This window comes from Neolamprologus brichardi, chromosome 12, assembly GCF_056152115.1.
Source record: "Neolamprologus brichardi isolate AB-2024 chromosome 12, ASM5615211v1, whole genome shotgun sequence".
Classification (NCBI taxonomy): domain Eukaryota; kingdom Metazoa; phylum Chordata; class Actinopteri; order Cichliformes; family Cichlidae; genus Neolamprologus; species Neolamprologus brichardi.
The window spans coordinates 37962329-37979310 of record NC_142115.1 but is presented as its reverse complement, the minus strand read 5'-3'; the positions used below and the strand labels follow the sequence as shown (position 1 = coordinate 37979310).

At 48.9% G+C, this 16982-nt stretch overlaps 13 non-coding genes across 13 annotated transcripts; all 13 read left to right on the top strand.

The window, feature by feature from the left end:
• Nucleotides 1–3722: 3722 nt before the first annotated feature.
• Nucleotides 3723–3804, top strand: trnas-gcu (transfer RNA serine (anticodon GCU)). Its single transcript has one exon. It is a non-coding gene; the product is annotated as a tRNA-Ser (tRNA).
• Nucleotides 3805–4330: 526 nt separating this feature from the next.
• On the top strand, nucleotides 4331–4403 carry trnaa-agc (transfer RNA alanine (anticodon AGC)). The gene has a single exon. It is a non-coding gene; the product is annotated as a tRNA-Ala (tRNA).
• Nucleotides 4404–5836: 1433 nt separating this feature from the next.
• On the top strand, nucleotides 5837–5918 carry trnas-gcu (transfer RNA serine (anticodon GCU)). The gene has a single exon. It is a non-coding gene; the product is annotated as a tRNA-Ser (tRNA).
• Nucleotides 5919–6444: 526 nt separating this feature from the next.
• On the top strand, nucleotides 6445–6517 carry trnaa-agc (transfer RNA alanine (anticodon AGC)). Its single transcript has one exon. It is a non-coding gene; the product is annotated as a tRNA-Ala (tRNA).
• Nucleotides 6518–7967: 1450 nt separating this feature from the next.
• trnas-gcu (transfer RNA serine (anticodon GCU)) lies at nucleotides 7968–8049 on the top strand. The gene has a single exon. It is a non-coding gene; the product is annotated as a tRNA-Ser (tRNA).
• Nucleotides 8050–10081: 2032 nt separating this feature from the next.
• Nucleotides 10082–10163, top strand: trnas-gcu (transfer RNA serine (anticodon GCU)). The gene has a single exon. It is a non-coding gene; the product is annotated as a tRNA-Ser (tRNA).
• Nucleotides 10164–10689: 526 nt separating this feature from the next.
• trnaa-agc (transfer RNA alanine (anticodon AGC)) lies at nucleotides 10690–10762 on the top strand. Its single transcript has one exon. It is a non-coding gene; the product is annotated as a tRNA-Ala (tRNA).
• Nucleotides 10763–11443: 681 nt separating this feature from the next.
• Nucleotides 11444–11516, top strand: trnaa-ugc (transfer RNA alanine (anticodon UGC)). Its single transcript has one exon. It is a non-coding gene; the product is annotated as a tRNA-Ala (tRNA).
• A 679-nt stretch (nucleotides 11517–12195) lies between these two features.
• trnas-gcu (transfer RNA serine (anticodon GCU)) lies at nucleotides 12196–12277 on the top strand. The gene has a single exon. It is a non-coding gene; the product is annotated as a tRNA-Ser (tRNA).
• A 526-nt stretch (nucleotides 12278–12803) lies between these two features.
• Nucleotides 12804–12876, top strand: trnaa-agc (transfer RNA alanine (anticodon AGC)). The gene has a single exon. It is a non-coding gene; the product is annotated as a tRNA-Ala (tRNA).
• A 1433-nt stretch (nucleotides 12877–14309) lies between these two features.
• Nucleotides 14310–14391, top strand: trnas-gcu (transfer RNA serine (anticodon GCU)). Its single transcript has one exon. It is a non-coding gene; the product is annotated as a tRNA-Ser (tRNA).
• A 526-nt stretch (nucleotides 14392–14917) lies between these two features.
• On the top strand, nucleotides 14918–14990 carry trnaa-agc (transfer RNA alanine (anticodon AGC)). The gene has a single exon. It is a non-coding gene; the product is annotated as a tRNA-Ala (tRNA).
• Nucleotides 14991–16423: 1433 nt separating this feature from the next.
• Nucleotides 16424–16505, top strand: trnas-gcu (transfer RNA serine (anticodon GCU)). Its single transcript has one exon. It is a non-coding gene; the product is annotated as a tRNA-Ser (tRNA).
• Nucleotides 16506–16982: the final 477 nt, after the last annotated feature.

The window sequence follows — 16982 nt, the reverse complement described above, 5'->3', positions numbered from 1 at the left end:
ACCCACTACGGTCTTAACTCTTTGATGCTAGAATGATAAACCTTCCCTCTATTTATTATAGTAATAATGCTCAGAGTACCTGTTTTTCTTTTAACTGTGTCAATACCACATCAACATGAACTGTAATGTTACGCTTAGATTAAACTCTCTTGTGAAGTTGAGTCTGTGTTTTTCTGTTATATCTATTCATACTGTAAAGGATACATGAATGATGGTGGGGCAGAGGAATGATGGATGGATGTTCACACTGACAGGGCACGTGCTCCACTGCTGGACGGTTGGCTGGCCTAGTTTTTCATATGTGTAGACACGCCGGGGCTGACTCATTCTCTTTGGCTTGTGCCTCCATGTCTCAGCATCACTCTGCTCACTCTCGGGTCCAACAGCTGGAGCTTCAACCTCCTCCTCCAAACTGCGTCTCTCCTCCACCTGTTCCTCTTCAGGATGCCCCTCTGCTCTGAAAGCAGGCTCAGACTTCTCTCCGAGTGCTTCACTCCGGGGGCAGAAATCCTCTGCTTCTGGGTTGAGGGGTGGATCAGCATATCTGAGTGCTGTCCACATGTGACAGTCGTCTTCACTAGAACTGCCTGTGTCCATTTGGTCAGTATCGGGCTTGGTCTGATGATGTCTTCTTGCTGACTGCCTCCGTTTGTTTCCACGGCTTTTCTCTTTCAGGCTGCTTTCGCACACCCCAGACTCGTCAACCAGGTAAGGACACGGCAACAGTAGGTTACTGTTGAGGAGTACTTGGTGAGGGCTAGTTCTTTTAGGTTCAGCAGCTAACAGGATGGTGTATCGGTCAGGATACAGGAAGGAGGACAACAGGCTTCCACTTTGCTGGATTGTCACCGCCAGCTGTTTTATTGCCACCAGATGCTCAGTGTTGCCAGCAGTCTGTAATAACAAACAAGTTGCCATGAGTATATAAATATATACAGCAACAGCTTCACTAAGATAAACATAAAGAATTAAATGAAATAAACCAACACATCCATCTGAATATACACATAACACAACATATATGATTTGAACTATGCCAATCTTACATCTCTTGCTCCAAACACAGAAAGGACACAATAAACACAGTGAGAATGTCATACATAGCCGCAACATCCACTCTAACTGTAAACAAAGGGACTTTGGCGCCATCGTGTGGCCGAATAAAATTACTACATAATGGCGGCGGCCAGCGGCACATGCCTGTTGTCACGAGATGAAAATGCGGTGCTACAACGCGGTAGAATGTAACTAAAGCCGCGGCCAACATCAGAATCGGAAAATAAACATATTTAAGGAAACTTACTTCCAGTCATGAACTTAACACTCGGAGCATCACCGTGAAGAATGCCAACCAGGAACACAGCTTACAAGGTAAACAGAACTAACACGGAAAACACTCTCCCCTTCTCGAGTAGCATCGCGTAACCCCCAACTTCTGCCTACGTCATTTCCCACGACTCCACCCCACACAATATTGCAGAACATAGACATAAAATCCCAGAGCCTTTTATACAGTTACGGTGTAACACTCGTCTTCTTCCTGTCCCCTGCAATGGCTCAACCACATACACTGGACTATCAGGACCTTTCCTTTCGGTGATGAGATGAATCATATCCTCCCAATAGCTGCGCAGTTTCCCAGGACCTCCTCTGCGTGTGAGATTTCTCACCAAGACATGGTCACCTGGCTGAAGCACAGAGCTCCATCCACGTTGATTGTAGTTTTTCTGTCCCCTTCTTGCACTCTTTCTCATGTTCTGCCTCGCAATTGCATAGGCCTCTTGCATAACTCCTCTCCATTTCTCTGCATAGCCACTGTGTGATTGACTCTTCTCTTCTTCTCTTTTTGGGAAGAGCAGGTCGTTAGGCAAGGTTGGTTCACGGCCAAAGAGAAGGAAGAATGGAGAAAATCCTGTTGCTTCATGCACAGTCGAGTTGTAGGCATGAACTACTTTGTTCAAATGGTCTTTCCATCTTGACTTCTGAGATTCATCAAGTGTCCGGAGCATACCTAGGAGTGTCCTATTGAAGTGCTCTGCAGGATTGGCCTGTGGGTGGTACGGGGAGGTACGAGAATGGCTGATACCACAGTAGCCTTGAAGCTTGCAGAAAAGATTGTTCTCAAATTCTTTCCCCTGGTCATGGTGTATTTTGGATGGGAAACCGAAGCGCATGATAAAGTCATCAAAGAGCTTTCTTGCCGCAGTCTTCCCAGACTTGTCCCTTGTCGCATATGCCTGGGCAAATTTGGTGATCCACAATGATCCACAACTACGAGTATGTATTCTTCACCTCCTGTGCACTTGTCCAAATGCAGATAGTCAATGGATATCATCTCAAACGGCGCAGATGTTTCAATGCTCTGAATTGAGGTTCTGGTTATTCTTTTAGGCTTCTTCTTCTTTATACAGCGACACACCTGAGTGACATAGTGCTCCATTTCCTGCCTCATTTTAGGCCAGAAAAAGTGCTCCCTGGTGAGAGCAACCATCCTGTCTGCTCCTAAATGTCCCATCTCCCCATGTAGATGTTTATAGACCATGGGCTTTAATGAGTCAGGAACAACTAACTGCATTCTCCTTGTGGTCTTACGCCTCAGAATGCCATCTCCATCAATCTGCAAATGGGGCCACTGCCGAAGAAGGTACCTAACTGCCTCACTCGCCGCCATCTTTTCTTTATGCTTCAGGTAGGTGTGTGTTCTCTTCAGGGACAAAACTCGGTTTATGGCTATGTCTGCATCCTGGGCGTCTCTGATGTCGTCAACTGAAAATGGCTGAATTGGTTCTGAGACGATGCATCCCTCTGGAAACGCGTTGACATTAAAGGTGACAGTTTTCCCAATGCATTCAATGGCATCCTGCTGACATTCCTCTGTGCATTCCTGCATGATGTCTTTAATGGGCTTTCCTCTTCTTCATAAGAAATATGCATCTCGATTCGCTGCCCCTGGCCTGTACTTAAGAGTGAACCGATAATCTGCCAACACCCAGCGGTGTCCAGCTGCATTAAGTTTCGCTGACTTCATGACGTATGTTAGCGGGTTATTGTCACTGTACACAGTAAAATGAGGTGCATGGGGGGCGCTATGGAGCTGCAGACCAAGATGGCAGCATAAAGTGGTTGCTCCGTGTAACCTGCATTAAAAACCCAGAACAAGCCAAAACTAGAAACTTAATTGCTATTGGAAAATGTCAAAAACGACTAATCTCAAGGACTGTGATAATTTCACCCGTAAACACGGTTCCCAAAAACCAGTTAAAACCGATATTTTGGCAATGCCTGAAAAAAGGGAGGGGGCTGCTAGCGCTAGTAGCATGGGTGACCTTAGCACGGTGTTAGCTGAACTTTGGTCATTGCGCTCCGAGTTTAGTGAATTCAGAACTAAACTGGACAGCATAGATAACTGTATGGGCGAAATGACGTTCGTTATTGAGAGGGCTCAATAACGGACGATCTATTGGGCGTGGGTGGAGAGCAAATTCAGGGGTGATTTGTCACACAAGGATAGCAGCAAGTGCGAAAGGCAAGCTTTAGAAGACGGTAGTGAGAGCTGCTCTGATGTGTGGCACAGATTGTGTCTGCATAGTTGAAGATGATAAGCTTTTGCTTGGGAGTGTCCAGGATGCAACAGATTCGAAATGACCATGTGCGAGGGACAGCTGGGGTTGAGCCATTCCTCGTAAATTCCCAATGCTACTGGCAAAGACCAGCGTCTGGCAGATGAGGTGGCCGAGAGGTTAAGGCGATGGACTGCTAATCCATTGTGCTGTGCACGCGTGGGTTCGAATCCCGTCCTCGTCGAGAGCTCTTTCTGCTTATTTTGATGCATCTTGTCAGTGTAAGGTTGGCTGCCAAAGCAGGCATGATGCAATGCTCTTCTTTGGCTCAGTATTCACTTTAGTTCACCATGTGGTCTTGTTGCACAGGTCATGTTAAAGAGAATGGTCTGCTAATACAGTAGCAGAAAGACCTTCTGCTTCCAGAATAGCAACATACCTAATGGCCCACTTGCCCTACACTGAAAACCAAGGGGAGGAGGTCGGTAAGCATATTGATTAGAACCACCTCCCTCATTTGGCTTCATTCAATGTGAATTAGCAGTGGCTCTAGTCCACAGTCCCTTGGATGTCCAGTCTCCTCAGTCTGTCTCTAAGGCTGATGGCATTCAGTTACGTTAGCATGACAGTGGATTGTCAACGAGCCACCTTAGTCTCTTAGCCACATCCTGGGCGCTTTGCAGATTTCAGGATTTGTGCCCCTTCCCTATTTTGATCATACAGCAAGTATGGACAAAGTGTAGACTGTAATAAGTAGCACATGTGGCACAGGGGAGTTAGCTCAAATGGTAGAGCGCTCGCTTAGCATGCGAGAGGTAGCGGGATCGATGCCCGCATTCTCCATTTGACACTTTGCTAGTCAGTGTCCCAATTGAATGCATGTGGCTTCCTTTGGCAAATCTTTATTTCACAGGTGTCGAACTCCAGGCCTCGAGGGCCGGTGTCCTGCAGGTTTCAGATGTATTCTTGATCCATCATAGGGGATTCAAATGGCTAAATTACCTCCTCAACATTTCTTGAAGTTCTCCAGAGGCCTGGTAATGAACTAATCATTTGATTCAGGTGTGTTGACCCCGGGTGATATCTAAAACCTGCAGGACACCGGCCCTCGAGGCCTGGAGTTCCACACCCCAGATTTATTTGCACTTCTCCGCTCACTACCTTTCAGGTACTATCAAGTTAACGCTGGCTTCAAACCTCATCAATGTTTGACCATATGAAGTGATTGTCTCCCCTCTTACCCTCACAATACTGGCCGATGGCAGCAAAGAGTCCCCCGGCCCAGTCTGACATCTCTTTTCTCCAGAAGCAGCTGAAAGGGGCTTCCAGTGACACTCTCCTGGCGTACTGCGTAGGGCCCAGACTTGAATCGCTCGGAAGTGTCTCGTGTGAGTTACGATTGCACCAAAGGGTCTTGTTGTAGTTGACATGCCCAGAAAACATTGAAAGGGAGGTGTTGTGATTAGAGCCACCTGAGCTGAAGCTCCGTATGGCACGATGAAGCTGCAGTGCTCAATCCTCAATGGGGAATTAGCTCAAATGGTAGAGCGCTCGCTTTGCATGTGAGAGGCAGCGGGATCGATGCCTGCATTCTCCAGGACCCTTTTGCACGTCCGCGAGGAGACCCGAAGCCAAGTGTGTAGCCAATCCATTGGGCGTGGGTGGAGAGCAAATTCAGGGGTGATTTGTCACACAAGGATAGCAGCAAGTGCGAAAGGCAAGCTTTAGAAGACGGTAGTGAGAGCTGCTCTGATGTGTGGCACAGATTGTGTCTGCATAGTTGAAGATGATAAGCTTTTGCTTGGGAGTGTCCAGGATGCAACAGATTCGAAATGACCATGTGCGAGGGACAGCTGGGGTTGAGCCGTTTGCAGACGATAGGCCAGCAAGGCTGAGGTGATTTGCACATGTGCAGAGGAGGGATATAAGATATACTGGGAAAAGGGTGTTAAATACGGAGCTGCTGGGCAGGAGAATAAGAGAAAAACCAAAGACAACGTTCATAGACGTAGCCAAGTAGGACATGCAGAGGGTTGGTGTGACAGAGGAGAATGCTAGGGGCAGGGTGAGATGGAGGCAGACGATCCACTCTGGCAACCCCCAAGAAGAACAGGCTCAAAGAAGAAGCCAGCATCACTCCAGGCTTCTACCAAAGTGTTACGCAGCCCCTCGTCGGGGATCTGGAGTAAATCTCCCTGCGTCCATACACCAGCGATCAGCTCACACATTATCCCTCGTAAATTCCCAATGCTACTGGCAAAGCCCAGCGTCTGGAAGATGAGTTGGCCGAGAGGTTAAGGCGATGGACTGCTAATCCATTGTGCTGTGCACGCGTGGGTTCGAATCCCATCCTTGTCGAGAGCTCTTTCTACTTATTGTGATGCATCTTGTCAGTGTAAGGTTGGTTGCCAAAGCAGGCATGATGCAATGCTCTTCTTTGGCTCAGTATTCACTTTAGTTCACCATGTGGTCTTGTTGCACAGGTCATGTTAAAGAGAATGGTCTGCTAATACAGTAGCAGAAAGACCTTCTGCTTCCAGAATAGCAACATACCTAATGGCCCACTTGCCCTACACTGAAAACCAAGGGGAGGAGGTCGGTAAGCATATTGATTAGAACCACCTCCCTCAGTTGGCTTCATTCAATGTGAATTAGCAGTGGCTCTAGTCCACAGTCCCTTGGATGTCCAGTCTCCTCAGTCTGTCTCTAAGGCTGATGGCATTCAGTTACGTTAGCATGACAGTGGATTGTCAACGAGCCACCTTAGCCTCTTAGCCACATCCTGGGCGCTTTGCAGATTTCAGGATTTGTGCCCCTTCCCTATTTTGATCATACAGCATGTATGGACAAAGTGTAGACTGTAATAAGTAACACATGCGGCACAGGGGAGTTAGCTCAAATGGTAGAGCGCTCGCTTAGCATGCGAGAGGTAGCGGGATCGATGCCCGCATTCTCCATTTGACACTTTGCTAGTCAGTGTCCCAATTGAATGCATGTGGCTTCCTTTGGCAAATCTTTATTTCACAGGTGTCGAACTCCAGGCCTCGAGGGCCGGTGTCCTGCAGGTTTCAGATGTATTCTTGATCCATCATAGGGGATTCAAATGGCTAAATTACCTCCTCAACATTTCTTGAAGTTCTCCAGAGGCCTGGTAATGAACTAATCATTTGATTCAGGTGTGTTGACCCCGGGTGATATCTAAAACCTGCAGGACACCGGCCCTCGAGGCCTGGAGTTCCACACCCCAGATTTATTTGCACTTCTCCGCTCACTACCTTCCAGGTACTATCAAGTTAACGCTGGCTTCAAACCTCATCAATGTTTGACCATATGAAGTGATTGTCTCCCCTCTTACCCTCACAATACTGGCCGATGGCAGCAAAGAGTCCCCCGGCCCAGTCTGACATCTCTTTTCTCCAGAAGCAGCTGAAAGGGGCTTCCAGTGACACTCTCCTGGCGTACTGCGTAGGGCCCAGACTTGAATCGCTCGGAAGTGTCTCGTGTGAGTTACGATTGCACCAAAGGGTCTTGTTGTAGTTGACATGCCCAGAAAACATTGAAAGGGAGGTGTTGTGATTAGAGCCACCTGAGCTGAAGCTCCGTATGGCACGATGAAGCTGCAGTGCTCAATCCTCAATGGGGAATTAGCTCAAATGGTAGAGCGCTCGCTTTGCATGTGAGAGGCAGCGGGATCGATGCCCGCATTCTCCAGGACCCTTTTGCACGTCCGCGAGGAGACCCGAAGCCAAGTGTGTAGCCAATCCATTGGGCGTGGGTGGAGAGCAAATTCAGGGGTGATTTGTCACACAAGGATAGCAGCAAGTGCGAAAGGCAAGCTTTAGAAGACGGTAGTGAGAGCTGCTCTGATGTGTGGCACAGATTGTGTCTGCATAGTTGAAGATGATAAGCTTTTGCTTGGGAGTGTCCAGGATGCAACAGATTCGAAATGACCATGTGCGAGGGACAGCTGGGGTTGAGCCGTTTGCAGACGATAGGCCAGCAAGGCTGAGGTGATTTGCACATGTGCAGAGGAGGGATATAAGATATACTGGGAAAAGGGTGTTAAATACGGAGCTGCTGGGCAGGAGAATAAGAGAAAAACCAAAGACAACGTTCATAGACGTAGCCAAGTAGGACATGCAGAGGGTTGGTGTGACAGAGGAGAATGCTAGGGGCAGGGTGAGATGGAGGCAGACGATCCACTCTGGCAACCCCCAAGAAGAACAGGCTCAAAGAAGAAGCCAGCATCACTCCAGGCTTCTACCAAAGTGTTACGCAGCCCCTCGTCGGGGATCTGGAGTCAATCTCCCTGCGTCCATACACCAGCGATCAGCTCACACATTATCCCTCGTAAATTCCCAATGCTACTGGCAAAGACCAGCTACTGGAAAAGACCAGCGTCTGGCAGATGAGGTGGCCGAGAGGTTAAGGCGATGGACTGCTAATCCATTGTGCTGTGCACGCGTGGGTTCGAATCCCATCCTCGTCGAGAGCTCTTTCTGCTTATTTTGATGCATCTTGTCAGTGTAAGGTTGGCTGCCAAAGCAGGCATGATGCAATGCTCTTCTTTGGCTCAGTATTCACTTTAGTTCACCATGTGGTCTTGTTGCACAGGTCATGTTAAAGAGAATGGTCTGCTAATACAGTAGCAGAAAGACCTTCTGCTTCCAGAATAGCAACATACCTAATGGCCCACTTGCCCTACACTGAAAACCAAGGGGAGGAGGTCGGTAAGCATATTGATTAGAACCACCTCCCTCAGTTGGCTTCATTCAATGTGAATTAGCAGTGGCTCTAGTCCACAGTCCCTTGGATGTCCAGTCTCCTCAGTCTGTCTCTAAGGCTGATGGCATTCAGTTACGTTAGCATGACAGTGGATTGTCAACGAGCCACCTTAGTCTCTTAGCCACATCCTGGGCGCTTTGCAGATTTCAGGATTTGTGCCCCTTCCCTATTTTGATCATACAGCAAGTATGGACAAAGTGTAGACTGTAATAAGTAACACATGCGGCACAGGGAAGTTAGCTCAAATGGTAGAGCGCTCGCTTAGCATGCGAGAGGTAGCGGGATCGATGCCCGCGTTCTCCATTTGACACTTTGCTAGTCAGTGTCCCAATTGAATGCATGTGGCTTCCTTTGGCAAATCTTTATTTCACAGGTGTCGAACTCCAGGCCTCGAGGGCCGGTGTCCTGCAGGTTTCAGATGTATTCTTGATCCATCATAGGGGATTCAAATGGCTAAATTACCTCCTCAACATTTCTTGAAGTTCTCCAGAGGCCTGGTAATGAACTAATCATTTGATTCAGGTGTGTTGACCCCGAGTGATATCTAAAACCTGCAGGACACCGGCCCTCGAGGCCTGGAGTTCCACACCCCAGATTTATTTGCACTTCTCCGCTCACTACCTTTCAGGTACTATCAAGTTAACGCTGGCTTCAAACCTCATCAATGTTTGACCATATGAAGTGATTGTCTCCCCTCTTACCCTCACAATACTGGCCGATGGCAGCAAAGAGTCCCCCGGCCCAGTCTGACATCTCTTTTCTCCAGAAGCAGCTGAAAGGGGCTTCCAGTGACACTCTCCTGGCGTACTGCGTAGGGCCCAGACTTGAATCGCTCGGAAGTGTCTCGTGTGAGTTACGATTGCACCAAAGGGTCTTGTTGTAGTTGACATGCCCAGAAAACATTGAAAGGGAGGTGTTGTGATTAGAGCCACCTGAGCTGAAGCTCCGTATGGCACGATGAAGCTGCAGTGCTCAATCCTCAATGGGGAATTAGCTCAAATGGTAGCGCGCTCGCTTTGCATGTGAGAGGCAGCGGGATCGATACCCGCATTCTCCAGGACCCTTTTGCACGTCCGCGAGGAGACCCGAAGCCAAGTGTGTAGCCAATCCATTGGGCGTGGGTGGAGAGCAAATTCAGGGGTGATTTGTCACACAAGGATAGCAGCAAGTGCGAAAGGCAAGCTTTAGAAGACGGTAGTGAGAGCTCCTCTGATGTGTGGCACAGATTGTGTCTGCATAGTTGAAGATGATAAGCTTTTGCTTGGGAGTGTCCAGGATGCAACAGATTCGAAATGACCATGTGCGAGGGACAGCTGGGGTTGAGCCGTTTGCAGACGATAGGCCAGCAAGGCTGAGGTGATTTGCACATGTGCAGAGGAGGGATATAAGATATACTGGGAAAAGGGTGTTAAATACGGAGCTGCTGGGCAGGAGAATAAGAGAAAAACCAAAGACAACGTTCATAGACGTAGCCAAGTAGGACATGCAGAGGGTTGGTGTGACAGAGGAGAATGCTAGGGGCAGGGTGAGATGGAGGCAGACGATCCACTCTGGCAACCCCCAAGAAGAACAGGCTCAAAGAAGAAGCCAGCATCACTCCAGGCTTCTACCAAAGTGTTACGCAGCCTCTCGTCGGGGATCTGGAGTCAATCTCCCTGCGTCCATGCACCAGCGATCAGCTCACACATTATCCCTCGTAAATTCCCAATGCTACTGGCAAAGACCAGCGTCTGGCAGATGAGGTGGCCGAGAGGTTAAGGCGATGGACTGCTAATCCATTGTGCTGTGCACGCGTGGGTTCGAATCCCATCCTCGTCGAGAGCTCTTTCTGCTTATTTTGATGCATCTTGTCAGTGTAAGGTTGGCTGCCAAAGCAGGCATGATGCAATGCTCTTCTTTGGCTCAGTATTCACTTTAGTTCACCATGTGGTCTTGTTGCACAGGTCATGTTAAAGAGAATGGTCTGCTAATACAGTAGCAGAAAGACCTTCTGCTTCCAGAATAGCAACATACCTAATGGCCCACTTGCCCTACACTGAAAACCAAGGGGAGGAGGTCGGTAAGCATATTGATTAGAACCACCTCCCTCAGTTGGCTTCATTCAATGTGAATTAGCAGTGGCTCTAGTCCACAGTCCCTTGGATGTCCAGTCTCCTCAGTCTGTCTCTAAGGCTGATGGCATTCAGTTACGTTAGCATGACAGTGGATTGTCAACGAGCCACCTTAGCCTCTTAGCCACATCCTGGGCGCTTTGCAGATTTCAGGATTTGTGCCCCTTCCCTATTTTGATCATACAGCATGTATGGACAAAGTGTAGACTGTAATAAGTAACACATGCGGCACAGGGGAGTTAGCTCAAATGGTAGAGCGCTCGCTTAGCATGCGAGAGGTAGCGGGATCGATGCCCGCATTCTCCATTTGACACTTTGCTAGTCAGTGTCCCAATTGAATGCATGTGGCTTCCTTTGGCAAATCTTTATTTCACAGGTGTCGAACTCCAGGCCTCGAGGGCCGGTGTCCTGCAGGTTTCAGATGTATTCTTGATCCATCATAGGGGATTCAAATGGCTAAATTACCTCCTCAACATTTCTTGAAGTTCTCCAGAGGCCTGGTAATGAACTAATCATTTGATTCAGGTGTGTTGACCCCGGGTGATATCTAAAACCTGCAGGACACCGGCCCTCGAGGCCTGGAGTTCCACACCCCAGATTTATTTGCACTTCTCCGCTCACTACCTTCCAGGTACTATCAAGTTAACGCTGGCTTCAAACCTCATCAATGTTTGACCATATGAAGTGATTGTCTCCCCTCTTACCCTCACAATACTGGCCGATGGCAGCAAAGAGTCCCCCGGCCCAGTCTGACATCTCTTTTCTCCAGAAGCAGCTGAAAGGGGCTTCCAGTGACACTCTCCTGGCGTACTGCGTAGGGCCCAGACTTGAATCGCTCGGAAGTGTCTCGTGTGAGTTACGATTGCACCAAAGGGTCTTGTTGTAGTTGACATGCCCAGAAAACATTGAAAGGGAGGTGTTGTGATTAGAGCCACCTGAGCTGAAGCTCCGTATGGCACGATGAAGCTGCAGTGCTCAATCCTCAATGGGGAATTAGCTCAAATGGTAGAGCGCTCGCTTTGCATGTGAGAGGCAGCGGGATCGATACCCGCATTCTCCAGGATCCTTTTGCACGTCCGCGAGGAGACCCGAAGCCAAGTGTGTAGCCAATCCATTGGGCGTGGGTGGAGAGCAAATTCAGGGGTGATTTGTCACACAAGGATAGCAGCAAGTGCGAAAGGCAAGCTTTAGAAGACGGTAGTGAGAGCTCCTCTGATGTGTGGCACAGATTGTGTCTGCATAGTTGAAGATGATAAGCTTTTGCTTGGGAGTGTCCAGGATGCAACAGATTCGAAATGACCATGTGCGAGGGACAGCTGGGGTTGAGCCGTTTGCAGACGATAGGCCAGCAAGGCTGAGGTGATTTGCACATGTGCAGAGGAGGGATATAAGATATACTGGGAAAAGGGTGTTAAATACGGAGCTGCTGGGCAGGAGAATAAGAGAAAAACCAAAGACAACGTTCATAGACGTAGCCAAGTAGGACATGCAGAGGGTTGGTGTGACAGAGGAGAATGCTAGGGGCAGGGTGAGATGGAGGCAGACGATCCACTCTGGCAACCCCCAAGAAGAACAGGCTCAAAGAAGAAGCCAGCATCACTCCAGGCTTCTACCAAAGTGTTACGCAGCCCCTCGTCGGGGATCTGGAGTCAATCTCCCTGCGTCCATGCACCAGCGATCAGCTCACACATTATCCCTCGTAAATTTCCAATGCTACTGGCAAAGACCAGCGTCTGGCAGATGAGGTGGCCGAGAGGTTAAGGCGATGGACTGCTAATCCATTGTGCTGTGCACGCGTGGGTTCGAATCCCATCCTCGTCGAGAGCTCTTTCTGCTTATTTTGATGCATCTTGTCAGTGTAAGGTTGGCTGCCAAAGCAGGCATGATGCAATGCTCTTCTTTGGCTCAGTATTCACTTTAGTTCACCATGTGGTCTTGTTGCACAGGTCATGTTAAAGAGAATGGTCTGCTAATACAGTAGCAGAAAGACCTTCTGCTTCCAGAATAGCAACATACCTAATGGCCCACTTGCCCTACACTGAAAACCAAGGGGAGGAGGTCGGTAAGCATATTGATTAGAACCACCTCCCTCAGTTGGCTTCATTCAATGTGAATTAGCAGTGGCTCTAGTCCACAGTCCCTTGGATGTCCAGTCACCTCAGTCTGTCTCTAAGGCTGATGGCATTCAGTTACGTTAGCATGACAGTGGATTGTCAACGAGCCACCTTAGTCTCTTAGCCACATCCTGGGCGCTTTGCAGATTTCAGGATATGTGCCCCTTCCCTATTTTGATCATACAGCAAGTATGGACAAAGTGTAGACTGTAATAAGTAACACATGCGGCACAGGGGAGTTAGCTCAAATGGTAGAGCGCTCGCTTAGCATGCGAGAGGTAGCGGGATCGATGCCCGCATTCTCCATTTGACACTTTGCTAGTCAGTGTCCCAATTGAATGCATGTGGCTTCCTTTGGCAAATCTTTATTTCACAGGTGTCGAACTCCAGGCCTCGAGGGCCGGTGTCCTGCAGGTTTCAGATGTATTCTTGATCCATCATAGGGGATTCAAATGGCTAAATTACCTCCTCAACATTTCTTGAAGTTCTCCAGAGGCCTGGTAATGAACTAATCATTTGATTCAGGTGTGTTGACCCCGGGTGATATCTAAAACCTGCAGGACACCGGCCCTCGAGGCCTGGAGTTCCACACCCCAGATTTATTTGCACTTCTCCGCTCACTACCTTTCAGGTACTATCAAGTTAACGCTGGCTTCAAACCTCATCAATGTTTGACCATATGAAGTGATTGTCTCCCCTCTTACCCTCACAATACTGGCCGATGGCAGCAAAGAGTCCCCCGGCCCAGTCTGACATCTCTTTTCTCCAGAAGCAGATGAAAGGGGCTTCCAGTGACACTCTCCTGGCGTACTGCGTAGGGCCCAGACTTGAATCGCTCGGAAGTGTCTCGTGTGAGTTACGATTGCACCAAAGGGTCTTGTTGTAGTTGACATGCCCAGAAAACATTGAAAGGGAGGTGTTGTGATTAGAGCCACCTGAGCTGAAGCTCCGTATGGCACGATGAAGCTGCAGTGCTCAATCCTCAATGGGGAATTAGCTCAAATGGTAGAGCGCTCGCTTTGCATGTGAGAGGCAGCGGGATCGATGCCCGCATTCTCCAGGACCCTTTTGCACGTCCGCGAGGAGACCCGAAGCCAAGTGTGTAGCCAATCCATTGGGCGTGGGTGGAGAGCAAATTCAGGGGTGATTTGTCACACAAGGATAGCAGCAAGTGCGAAAGGCAAGCTTTAGAAGACGGTAGTGAGAGCTGCTCTGATGTGTGGCACAGATTGTGTCTGCATAGTTGAAGATGATAAGCTTTTGCTTGGGAGTGTCCAGGATGCAACAGATTCGAAATGACCATGTGCGAGGGACAGCTGGGGTTGAGCCGTTTGCAGACGATAGGCCAGCAAGGCTGAGGTGATTTGCACATGTGCAGAGGAGGGATATAAGATATACTGGGAAAAGGGTGTTAAATACGGAGCTGCTGGGCAGGAGAATAAGAGAAAAACCAAAGACAACGTTCATAGACGTAGCCAAGTAGGACATGCAGAGGGTTGGTGTGACAGAGGAGAATGCTAGGGGCAGGGTGAGATGGAGGCAGACGATCCACTCTGGCAACCCCCAAGAAGAACAGGCTCAAAGAAGAAGCCAGCATCACTCCAGGCTTCTACCAAAGTGTTACGCAGCCCCTCGTCGGGGATCTGGAGTCAATCTCCCTGCGTCCATGCACCAGCGATCAGCTCACACATTATCCCTCGTAAATTTCCAATGCTACTGGCAAAGACCAGCGTCTGGCAGATGAGGTGGCCGAGAGGTTAAGGCGATGGACTGCTAATCCATTGTGCTGTGCACGCGTGGGTTCGAATCCCATCCTCGTCGAGAGCTCTTTCTGCTTATTTTGATGCATCTTGTCAGTGTAAGGTTGGCTGCCAAAGCAGGCATGATGCAATGCTCTTCTTTGGCTCAGTATTCACTTTAGTTCACCATGTGGTCTTGTTGCACAGGTCATTTTAAAGAGAATGGTCTGCTAATACAGTAGCAGAAAGACCTTCTGCTTCCAGAATAGCAACATACCTAATGGCCCACTTGCCCTACACTGAAAACCAAGGGGAGGAGGTCGGTAAGCATATTGATTAGAACCACCTCCCTCAGTTGGCTTCATTCAATGTGAATTAGCAGTGGCTCTAGTCCACAGTCCCTTGGATGTCCAGTCACCTCAGTCTGTCTCTAAGGCTGATGGCATTCAGTTACGTTAGCATGACAGTGGATTGTCAACGAGCCACCTTAGTCTCTTAGCCACATCCTGGGCGCTTTGCAGATTTCAGGATATGTGCCCCTTCCCTATTTTGATCATACAGCAAGTATGGACAAAGTGTAGACTGTAATAAGTAACACATGCGGCACAGGGGAGTTAGCTCAAATGGTAGAGCGCTCGCTTAGCATGCGAGAGGTAGCGGGATCGATGCCCGCATTCTCCATTTGACACTTTGCTAGTCAGTGTCCCAATTGAATGCATGTGGCTTCCTTTGGCAAATCTTTATTTCACAGGTGTCGAACTCCAGGCCTCGAGGGCCGGTGTCCTGCAGGTTTCAGATGTATTCTTGATCCATCATAGGGGATTCAAATGGCTAAATTACCTCCTCAACATTTCTTGAAGTTCTCCAGAGGCCTGGTAATGAACTAATCATTTGATTCAGGTGTGTTGACCCCGAGTGATATCTAAAACCTGCAGGACACCGGCCCTCGAGGCCTGGAGTTCCACACCCCAGATTTATTTGCACTTCTCCGCTCACTACCTTTCAGGTACTATCAAGTTAACGCTGGCTTCAAACCTCATCAATGTTTGACCATATGAAGTGATTGTCTCCCCTCTTACCCTCACAATACTGGCCGATGGCAGCAAAGAGTCCCCCGGCCCAGTCTGACATCTCTTTTCTCCAGAAGCAGATGAAAGGGGCTTCCAGTGACACTCTCCTGGCGTACTGCGTAGGGCCCAGACTTGAATCGCTCGGAAGTGTCTCGTGTGAGTTACGATTGCACCAAAGGGTCTTGTTGTAGTTGACATGCCCAGAAAACATTGAAAGGGAGGTGTTGTGATTAGAGCCACCTGAGCTGAAGCTCCGTATGGCACGATGAAGCTGCAGTGCTCAATCCTCAATGGGGAATTAGCTCAAATGGTAGAGCGCTCGCTTTGCATGTGAGAGGCAGCGGGATCGATGCCCGCATTCTCCAGGACCCTTTTGCACGTCCGCGAGGAGACCCGAAGCCAAGTGTGTAGCCAATCCATTGGGCGTGGGTGGAGAGCAAATTCAGGGGTGATTTGTCACACAAGGATAGCAGCAAGTGCGAAAGGCAAGCTTTAGAAGACGGTAGTGAGAGCTGCTCTGATGTGTGGCACAGATTGTGTCTGCATAGTTGAAGATGATAAGCTTTTGCTTGGGAGTGTCCAGGATGCAACAGATTCGAAATGACCATGTGCGAGGGACAGCTGGGGTTGAGCCATTTGCAGACGATAGGCCAGCAAGGCTGAGGTGATTTGCACATGTGCAGAGGAGGGATATAAGATATACTGGGAAAAGGGTGTTAAATACGGAGCTGCTGGGCAGGAGAATAAGAGAAAAACCAAAGACAACGTTCATAGACGTAGCCAAGTAGGACATGCAGAGGGTTGGTGTGACAGAGGAGAATGCTAGGGGCAGGGTGAGATGGAGGCAGACGATCCACTCTGGCAACCCCCAAGAAGAACAGGCTCAAAGAAGAAGCCAGCATCACTCCAGGCTTCTACCAAAGTGTTACGCAGCCCCTCGTCGGGGATCTGGAGTAAATCTCCCTGCGTCCATACACCAGCGATCAGCTCACACATTATCCCTCGTAAATTCCCAATGCTACTGGCAAAGCCCAGCGTCTGGAAGATGAGTTGGCCGAGAGGTTAAGGCGATGGACTGCTAATCCATTGTGCTGTGCACGCGTGGGTTCGAATCCCATCCTTGTCGAGAGCTCTTTCTACTTATTGTGATGCATCTTGTCAGTGTAAGGTTGGTTGCCAAAGCAGGCATGATGCAATGCTCTTCTTTGGCTCAGTATTCACTTTAGTTCACCATGTGGTCTTGTTGCACAGGTCATGTTAAACAGAATGGTCTGCTAATACAGTAGCAGAAAGACCTTCTGCTTCCAGAATAGCAACATACCTAATGGCCCACTTGCCCTACACTGAAAACCAAGGGGAGGAGGTCGGTAAGCATAATGATTAGAACCACCTCCCTCAGTTGGCTTCATTCAATGTGAATTAGCAGTGGCTCTAGTCCACAGTCCCTTGGATGTCCAGTCTCCTCAGTCTGTCTCTAAGGCTGATGGCATTCAGTTACGTTAGCATGACAGTGGATTGTCAATGAGCCACCTTAGCCTCTTAGCCACATCCTGGGCGCTTTGCAGATTTCAGGATTTGTGCCCCTTCCCTATTTTGATCATAC